The 9,886-nt window shown below is 37.1% G+C and overlaps 1 long non-coding RNA gene across 1 annotated transcript in view; it reads left to right on the top strand.

The window, feature by feature from the left end:
* LOC140433463 (uncharacterized) overlaps nucleotides 1–5,914 on the top strand; it is a 58,707-nt gene extending 52,793 nt beyond the window's left edge. The window contains exon 3 of the long non-coding RNA XR_011949975.1: nucleotides 5,785–5,914. This is a non-coding gene — a long non-coding RNA (uncharacterized lncRNA). The remainder of the gene's footprint in view (nucleotides 1–5,784) is intronic.
* Nucleotides 5,915–9,886: the final 3,972 nt, after the last annotated feature.

Raw genomic sequence — 9,886 nt, forward strand, 5'->3', positions numbered from 1 at the left:
AATCAGGGTCATTTGGGACAAGCCAGGGAGTATTGTCTACTCCACCCTCATTTTTTCTCCAGCCTGCACCTAGAGGTAGGGCAGGACAGTCATCATCGAACTAAGCCAATTAGCACCAGCTCCGTACTAATTTCGGACCTCAAGGAGGACTTCGCTGGGACACCGAAGCCATTCGGGAGTATCCTTCCAGACAACTGTTTCACCTAGGAGGACAGTTGGTTTTTACTTCAGAACTATATATATATATATATCTTGTTTCACCAGTTCTAGTTTTTTTTATAACATATATATAGATATTAATTAATATAACTCCCCTTGGTGTAAGGTATTGGTAAGTTTGAGCTCAAATTCTACCCAGAGATTATCTTCCATTGTTTTTTGTATTAACCATTTATTTCTTTATTAACTTTAATTATTTCATTATTAACTTTAATTATTTCATTATTTGTCTACTTAACTAATTTTTATATTTCATCTTGCGTTATTAACTCCGGTTATTATCCCTTCAGGATAATATACCGTTTCAATTGTTTAATTTGGCTTGTTCCCATTTATATATATTACTTATTTATTATATTTGAATTTAGAGGTGTTTAACAATATTGTTGGTCATATTGTAGGTAAGTTTGATATATTTACTTGGCTATACGTTCTTCCAACGTTAGCATTATTTTGTTTAAGGTTGTTTTAACCTAGATGTAGGTTGTACACTCTATATCGGAGTTATTCTGTGTAATTTTCCACTTTTTATTATAGTTGTTTTCAACATTTTTTTTAAATATTATATTGTGAAATTTTCATATACTTTTTGGTAACTTAGAGATTGTCAGAATCTAAGAAGTTATATTTAATAAACTTGAATTCGTTTTGCATATAATTTTTTTATTAATATTTCCTTACCTTTTTACATTTACAGCATTTTTGTTTATAACATCAACTTTATTTAATATTAGCAGTATACGATACCTGGAAGAGTGACCGTTACTCTTTTTAGAGTAGTATCCCTCTTCTGGCGCCCTCAATTTGTTTTCTTTGTTAATTTTCATTATATCTATTCATTTTTCATATCTTCTTTTCTATCTATCATACATATTTTCCTGATTTACTGTCTTTAAAAGGCATGCAAATTGGCCGTATCCATCCTTGAGTTTCTAGTGGTCATTCTCTTGCCTACATTGCTAGCCTAGCCACATTCCGTTCAATATTTTTTTTTCATACTTCTTTACTTAATTGTTATCTATTTTATCCCATATATATAGACCACTCTTCTTATACCTCTCTCCTCCTACACACCCCAGTATTTTGCTACAAGTGTTATCATTTCATTCAATTTATTTGTTATCACTTTGGTTGTTAATTTGAGTGTTTTGTTTAATAAATTAATTCATCATCATCATAAGTGGCTCGACAATCCGTTGTGGATCTTGGCCTGCTCACAAAGAAGTCGCTACTCCTGTCGATTCCTGGCAACTTCCCTCCATCTTCTAACCCCTAGAATCTGTAGGTCTTCTTCCACATCATCAATCCATCTCATTCGTGGTCGTCCTCTGCTTCTTGTGCCCTCTGGTTTTGAAAATGTTAATCTCTTCGTGTATTGGTGATCTGACATCCTAGCAATGTGTCCAGCCCATCTAAGTCTCTGCACTTTAACGAATTTCACAATATCTGGATCGGTGTATAACTGATACAGTTCAAAGTTGTATCTTCGACGCCATAGCCCATTTTCATTTACGGCCCCAAAAATCTTTCTAAGAATTTTTCTCTCAAAATAAGACTCAGAAGTAATAAATTAATTCCTCTGTAATTTTCCGGGTCCGATTTGTCTCCCTTTTTGAAGAGAGGTATTAGGATGCTTGATCTCCATTCTTGAGGAATTCTGTTTTGTTCCATTATATTTTGAATTAGTTTTAGTAGTTGTTTGGTCAGATCTGGTCCTCCGTACCTTAGGAGGACAACGACAAAATGTCGTCCGTGTGAAAGAAGCCAAACTTTTTTTCACGACACGACACTGCACGACAACGACAAAATGTCGTCTGTCTGAAAGAAGCCTTAAACTACATGATACCACCAGATAAATAAAAGTTTAGTTTAATAATTTAGTATGGAGTTAAAACGTTCTTAATCATAATTTCCAAGTAGAATATCAAAATATTTGCTCCAATTTGCGGTTCGTCCGTCAATGGGATCATTTATTCCATATTCAGATAATAAAGGGGTTTTAATATTTTGGAAAAATTTTGTTGTACGATTCATAGAGGTTAATGTGAAAGACACTTGTATATGTGGGATTGATTAAAATATTTTGCAGCCTTCAGTGAGATAACAGTATCTGATCATCCAGAATCTATAAGAACATTAAGACGGGTCATAAGCGTAACAAAATAAGGTAGCTGTGGAAATGTTTGTAAATTATTCAGATTTATACAGGAGGTGGCTGTTCTTCGGGAGATACTAGGAGAAAATTCTGATCTAGTTCCTGATAGGGGAATCTAGTTTTGGTCGAAATATTCTTCTGTTACTTGCTTGGAATCACAGTTTTCGATGTTAACTTCGGAATTATGAATTTGATTAGCAGCAGTATTGATATGATGGCCATTAGTGATAACGGTCATGGGTTAGTGGTTTCTCGTGGAGGATGTTAGAACGCCACTCCTAGAAGAATATGGGTTTTTCTTGAGTTTGTGGCTTCCCATATTTATTTATTCTATGTTGTACATTTTGTCGAAAATTTGGGGGTTGATTACTTCTAGATGAACTATTATCATACGATTGAGAATCAAAATTAAAATTTGGTTGTGAAGTATTATTAAAATTTGTTTGATTATTCTGTAATGAAGGCCTGAAGTAATTTGCCTGTATGGGCGAAAAGTTTGTGTGCCTATTATTATTATGATTATTTCGTAAAAACTCGTTTGGATTATGTGGTTTTTGTTTGACCAAGGGCTTTCTAGTTTGTTGGCTTTTTAAAAAGTTCATATATTGTTTCTGGTTTTTATGATTATTATAAGCAATACACTTTTGAAGTGCTGCTTCAAGAGATTCTATTTCAAAATGCGATAAATATTCGCAGTATTGTTCATTTATACCGGAACAAAAAGTTTTTAAGGCAATGTTCTTAAATACGGCGTTTTAAAATTTACAGTAGCAGGATTATCATTAAAAGTAATATGTTGAGGCAGATCATTTTAATTGGTAGAAATCAGTTGATGATACTGATTATTGGATTCATTTTGTTTTTGAACTGTTGTTGATAACTGAGTTACCAAAATGACTTCTGAGCTTCTATCTCCATATTTAGTTAATAAACCAGGAAGAATATCTGTCCAGCTTAATTTATTAGAATAATTCAAAAAATTTCTCGAATTTCCTTTTATACGAGGTACAATGAGAGTGTGAATGTACAAAAAACAAACAAAAAAACTACCAAAAAGGCATTACACCATAGTCTTCATTAATAATGCACGTATAGTTACATACGACGTATCATATGGCACTATAGATAAAAATAGATTTACTATAACACAAATTTTGATTCAATAACTTAAAAAAGACCTCTGGCTGTATACAAAATAAACAGCTAATCGAATACTAACATGGCAAAAAAAACAATGCAACTACTAAAAAGGCACTACACAGTATCTTTATTATTAATAAATCTATAGCAACATAGGAGATATCATAGGGCACTATGGATAAAAATAGATTTACCATTGGACAAATTTTGATTTATTGACTTACAGAAGGCCTCCGGCTGAGGACAAAATAAAAAACTGATCGAATCCTAACAGCGACATAGCATATAAAAGGGGCGAATATATTTAGATAGAAAAAACAGACTACCAAAAGCCTGAAAAGGGCGTTTGACTGATTATAAAATAAACAACTAGCCTAATACTAGTTGTCACCTGATAGGACACATCAAATCAAACTACGTGAGACATTTAGTACATATAATGTGTATAGCGTGCCATTACTGTATAAATATATAAATATATAAATATATATATATATATATATATATATATATATATATATATATATATATATATATATATATATATATACTCAGTGACATTAGAAGTGTTACACACAGAAGGAATAATTTCTTAAACTTAATTTTTTGGCAACATGGTAGATTTATATCAAGAATGAAACGATAACGTTGTCAAGAATTTTTATTAACAAGTAATCAAAAAAAAATAATAATGTGTTTGGCTACCCCGCAGCTGAATCAGCGGCGGCCGGCCAGGTGAAGTATGTGAAGGTGAGGTTCACCAAAAAAATATAATTAAATTGAGACAAATAAATAAAAAATGAAAACAACATTATTATATCTAAATTCTGAAATCAATTATTTATTCTCTTTTAATTAATCTAAAAATTAAAAAAGACAACTAGCTTTATTAGCGGTACGTACTTGACGGTCAAGTCCTGACCTGTGTCACTAGCCGTGATAATAGGATTCAGGAAGAGGTGAATATAATTTTTGAAATGCAAAATCCATCTGCATCAGCGTTCACGGTTGCCATGGCAACGTGACGTCAGCCTATCCTTAGTGATAGCTGAGGAGACTGGTACGTGCAGTTCCGCTTAAAAATATATTATTCGTCTTCACCCACTGTTGGATGTGTATTTGGTATTCCTATTTTTCGGAAATTTCTCTAAGCGACAATATTTTGAAATTTTTTTTGTTTAGTGCACTTTATTAATACATTTCTCTGTGGTTTGTTTCGGATTTCGGATATAAAGTGTTCTCGTTGATTTCGTTTGGACAAAAATAATTTTAGAGAGACATGAATCCAATTAATGACTTCTTCTTCTTCTTCCTATGCCGTCTCCATTAACGGAGGTTGGCGACCACATTTCTAAAAATTTCTCTGTCTGTTGCAACGTAGAATAAATCGTCTACAGTCATGTTTGTCCAGTCTCAAATATTTCGCAGCCATGATTTCCTCTTTCTACCTATTCCCTTTTTGCCATCGACTCTACCCTGCATGATGACCTGCAGAAGACTATATTAAATGGTGGCTAAATTAATGACTTGGTGTGTAATATATTAGAGACTCCATTTAGGCATTGGAAAAATGAAGATAAAAGGGATGTCTTTTACATTGTCGACCAACCAGTATTTTAAACATCTGCGTCTGATCCAGAGTGGTCGGCTGCAATCAGCATCTGACTTAGAGTGGGCGGCTGAATCGAAACTCACCAACCCGAGGCGTGGTGTTTTAATCGCCAAAATACCCTCAATGAAATGTCGAGGTTCAGAACTAAAATACTCCAGGCAAGCAGAACTGAACAAGAAAAACTGTTTTCAAGTTATTAGGGCCATAAACTCTAAACATTTTTTTAACGAATTTTTTATAAGATTTGGGCGCGAAGTAGGTACCAAAACTCCTTTTGGCTCCGGCAAGCTTTCCTCATCTTCACTACTTTTTTAGGCCACAAGCCGCCGCCGAGCTGAATACACTCCTTTATACGTCTAGGCATTGACAAAATGAGATGATCGATGTCTGCTTGTGGCACCTCGTTCCAAACAACTTGAACTTCATGTATTAACTGTGCCAGAGTCCGTGGAGAAAGGTGCAAAGTGGACAGTCTCCTTCCTATTCTTCTTCTTCTTCAAGTGCCGTCTCCATCAATGGAGGTTAGCGGTTATGGTGGCAAACGTTTGTCTATCTTCAGCTGTTCTTAAGAGTTCCTCCTTCCTATTGTTACGATAAATATCATGGCCTAAAAATAACTGTAAAATATATGATGACTAATAATTCTGTTTTGTTGTAGGAATTTGGCGAAGGATCTAGAACCAAATTATGGTGAATGAGCCCGGCTAAGCTTGTGGATCTTTCGGTGCGAGACGACGCTGTTCTCGAATATCAGGATTTCATATAAAATAACCGAACTTTGATTGAAGAGGACAGTAATTAAGACAGTACGCTCGCCTATATAAATTATGTGTATTATTCGTTAAATAAATTGATATAAATTATTGTGCCTTTTAATGAATTAAGATAAGAACAAGACATTATAAATTAAGAATTCACAACCAAATATAAATAATTATAAATAAATAAAAGACGTTTCAATGGTGTCGGAAGTGAAATAAAAGTAAATTAGACTTATAGTAATCATAACAAGTATTGTTCCGAAGTGAATATAAAATAAATTGTGAAAATGGCTACGATTTATGAGCTGACAGTGACTAATTTAAGAAGACATCTTGAAGACAAAGTCCCAACTTTCGATGGAAAATCGTCATGGAACAACTACATGAAACAGTTCGAATCAGCTGCAAGAGCGAATGGATGGTCTGAAAAAGAAAAGGCTGTAAACCTGACTATCGCTCTTCGAGGAGATGCCTTAGATGTGCTTCAGACCATAGCCGTAGAGGAGACCGATGATTTCGAACAACTGAAGAAGAGGTTAAATATGCGATATGGCCACGAACATTTGGAGCATGTATATCAGTCGCAGCTTAAAAATCGTAGACAGAAGAAAGATGAGGCTCTTCAAGAATATGAGGTAGATATTGCCAGATTAGTACGATATGCTTATCCAACAGCTCCCGAAGACATGATGGAAAAATTGGCCGTTCAGACGTTTATTGATGGTCTTCGTGATCATGAAATGCAGAGAACACTGCGATTAGCTCGTCACAAAACGCTGGTTGATGTCTTATCCGCCGCCCTCGAATACGAGTCAGCTACGCAGGCCTCTGGCGGGTACAGTAAAGTTAGAACTGTAAAAGAGGAAGGAGATGAAGATAAACTTGACCAGCTTGTTAATATGATGAAAAGCATGGCATAAAAGAAAAGGAAGACCATCAGATGCTGGAATTGTGGCGAAATAGGACACGTACGAAGCTCCTGTAAGCACCCTAGGTACGACGCAAATCAAGAAACTCACCATCAGGAAAACAAGAACGGGTCAGCCTTAGGGGGGCAGCTTCGACCCAGAACTTTTCCAAAGACCCTCTCATACTAATAGCTTCTTTGAAATGTCGTGAAGATAGTGTATATGTAGATGGAGACATAAATGGTAAAAAGCATACGTTGTTGGTGGATACCGGAGCGACCAGAACCATTATGCGCCCGACAGTTATAAACAGCCGAAAGAAACTGTTACCAACGAGGTTACGACTTCGGACCGCTACAGGTGAAAATGCCAACATTCATGGAGAAATCCAGGTACAATTGGGAATTGGAGCAGAAAAGTTCGTCCATACTGTTATAGTTGCTGACATCGAAGAGGATGTTATATTAGGAATGGACGTAATGAATATGCATGGATTCCAATTGGATTTTAAGAATAAGGTAATCAAAGTTGGCAACGAGGAGGTATTTCTTCATCCACATAATGACAACACTGTGCAAGCAGCCATTACAGAAGATACAGTCGTGCCTGCGAGAAGCGAAACGATCATAGTAGCGCGACTACAGGGAATTGTAGACGAAGGGACACCTGTTATGATGGAGCCTTGGAACCACGACGATGAGGTTGGCCGTGGAATCATAATTGGAAAGGAATTGGTGACTTCGGCTAAAGAAATTCCTGTGAGACTTATCAATGTCAACGACTACCCAGTGACCATCAAGAAAGAGACAAAGGTAGGAACTTGTGCACCTGTGACATCCATAATCCGTCAGGCGACGACATCTGATAATTCCAACGACAAATTCGACCAAATGGTTGCAGTTGCAGGACAGTCTCTAAATCAGATGGAGAAAAGGAAATTAAGGGAATTTATTCGACAGTACCGTGATATTTTCGTACCGAAAGGAGGAAAGACGGGAAGAACTACCGTTGTTAAGCATAAAATTGATACTGGTAATGCTAAGCCAATTCGTCAAACAGCTCGACGATTACCACAGGTGAAAAGAGAGGAAGCTGAAACGATTGTTCAGGAAATGAAGAAAGACGGGGTGATAGAACCTTCTACGAGCCCATGGGTCTCTCCGGTGGTCCTGGTTAAGAAGAAAGACGGAACAACGAGGTTCTGTGTGGATTACCTTTTTCTGAACAACGTTACCAAAAAGATAGTTATCCGCTGCCTCGGATCGATGACACATTGGACACATTGGCTGGAAGTAAATTGTTTTCTACTTTGGATTTGAAGTCTGGATACTGGCAGGTAGAAATGGACCCAGTAGATAAAGAAAAGACAGCCTTCACCACAGGATCTGGATTGTGGCAATTCAATGTTATGCCATTTGGACTCTGTAATGCTCCTGCGACATTTGAGAGGCTTATGGAAAATGTGTTGAGAGGGTTATCTTGGAAAACATGCCTGGTTTATTTAGATGACATAATCGTCTTGGGGGAGACATTCGCAGATTATTTGAGGAATTTAGAAAACGTTTTTAATCGACTTAAAGCTGCCCAATTGATGCTAAACCCCAAGAAGTGCCAGCTATTTCAAGGTAGAGTCAATTATCTGGGTCATATAGTCAGTAAAGAAGGAGTGGCCGTGGATAAGGGAAAAATCGATTCCATTAAGGAATGGCCAAAACCAACTGACAAACATCAAGTGAGAAGTTTTCTTGGACTATGTACTTACTACCGGAGGTTTATTAAGAAGTTTGCAGATATCGCTAAACCATTAACGCGACTTACGGAGGAAGCAAGAGATTACCGCTTGGATACAGACTGCCAAAATGCCTTTGAGACCTTGAAAAAGCATTTAATAACAGCACCAATTTTAGGGTATCCACTGCCAGAGGGAGAGTTCATCTTAGATACAGATGCAAGTAATGTGGGAATTGGAGAAGTGCTGTCTCAGATTCAAGGAGGACAGGAACGAGTCCTCGGATATTTTAGTAAAGTTCTTTCAAAACCTGAGCGGAATTATTGCGTCACGAGAAGAGAACTTCTGGCAGTAGTGAAATCAGTAGATCACTTATATCAATACCTCTATGGAAGGAAGTTTTTAATCCGAACCGACCATGCCGCTCTTAAGTGGTTGATGCAGTTTAAGAATCCAGAGGGTCAGATAGCCAGATGGATTGAACGACTCCAAGAATACGATTTCAAGATTGAGCACCGGGCCGGAGTTAGCCACAAAAACGCTGATTCTCTTTCTAGAAGGCCATGCCCAGCAGAGTGTTCCCACTGCAACAAAACGGAATCCAAGGAAGCAGCAGTGCTAAGAACAACGATGGTCAACGACGACTGGACGCCTACTAAGATCAGAGAAGAATAAGAAAGAGATCCAGTTATACAGAAAATTCGAAAATGGAAAGAGGAAAACCGTCGACCACCTTGGCAGGAAATATCAAACCTATGCTCATTAGTTAAGACGTATTGGGCCCAGTGGGACTCATTTATCATCGAAGATGGCTTGCTTAAACGAGTCCTGGAAAATGATGACGGTTCAGAAAAGAGAAGACAGTTGGTGATCCCAAAGAGCAGAATAGCCGAAGTACTTCGTCAGTTATACGACAGTCCATCGGGAGGGCATTTTGGTGTAAAGAAAACCCTTCAGCGAATTCGGGAACGGTTTTATTGGATGAACAGTTCCGACGATGTAAAGGACTGGTGTAAGAAATGTACTATTTGTGCCACGAGTAACGGGCCTTACCGAAAAAGGAGAGCTCCTATGAGACAATATAATGTTGGAAGCCCGTTTGAAAGAATAGCTTTGGACATCGCTGGGCCATTTCCAGAAAGTGAAAATGGAGGCAAGTATATGTTGGTAGTAATGGAATACTTTACTAAGTGGGTCGAGATTTACGCACTTCCCGTCCAGAAGGCCGCCACCGTTGCAGATAAGTTGATCCAAGAATATATCAGCCGATTTGGAGTGCCTTTAGAGATACATAGTGACCAAGGCAGGAACTTCGAAAGCGATCTATTCCAAGGAATATGTGATAGACTAGGCATGAAGAAA

Source organism: Diabrotica undecimpunctata, chromosome 2, assembly GCF_040954645.1.
Source record: "Diabrotica undecimpunctata isolate CICGRU chromosome 2, icDiaUnde3, whole genome shotgun sequence".
Taxonomy (NCBI): Eukaryota; Metazoa; Arthropoda; class Insecta; order Coleoptera; family Chrysomelidae; genus Diabrotica; species Diabrotica undecimpunctata.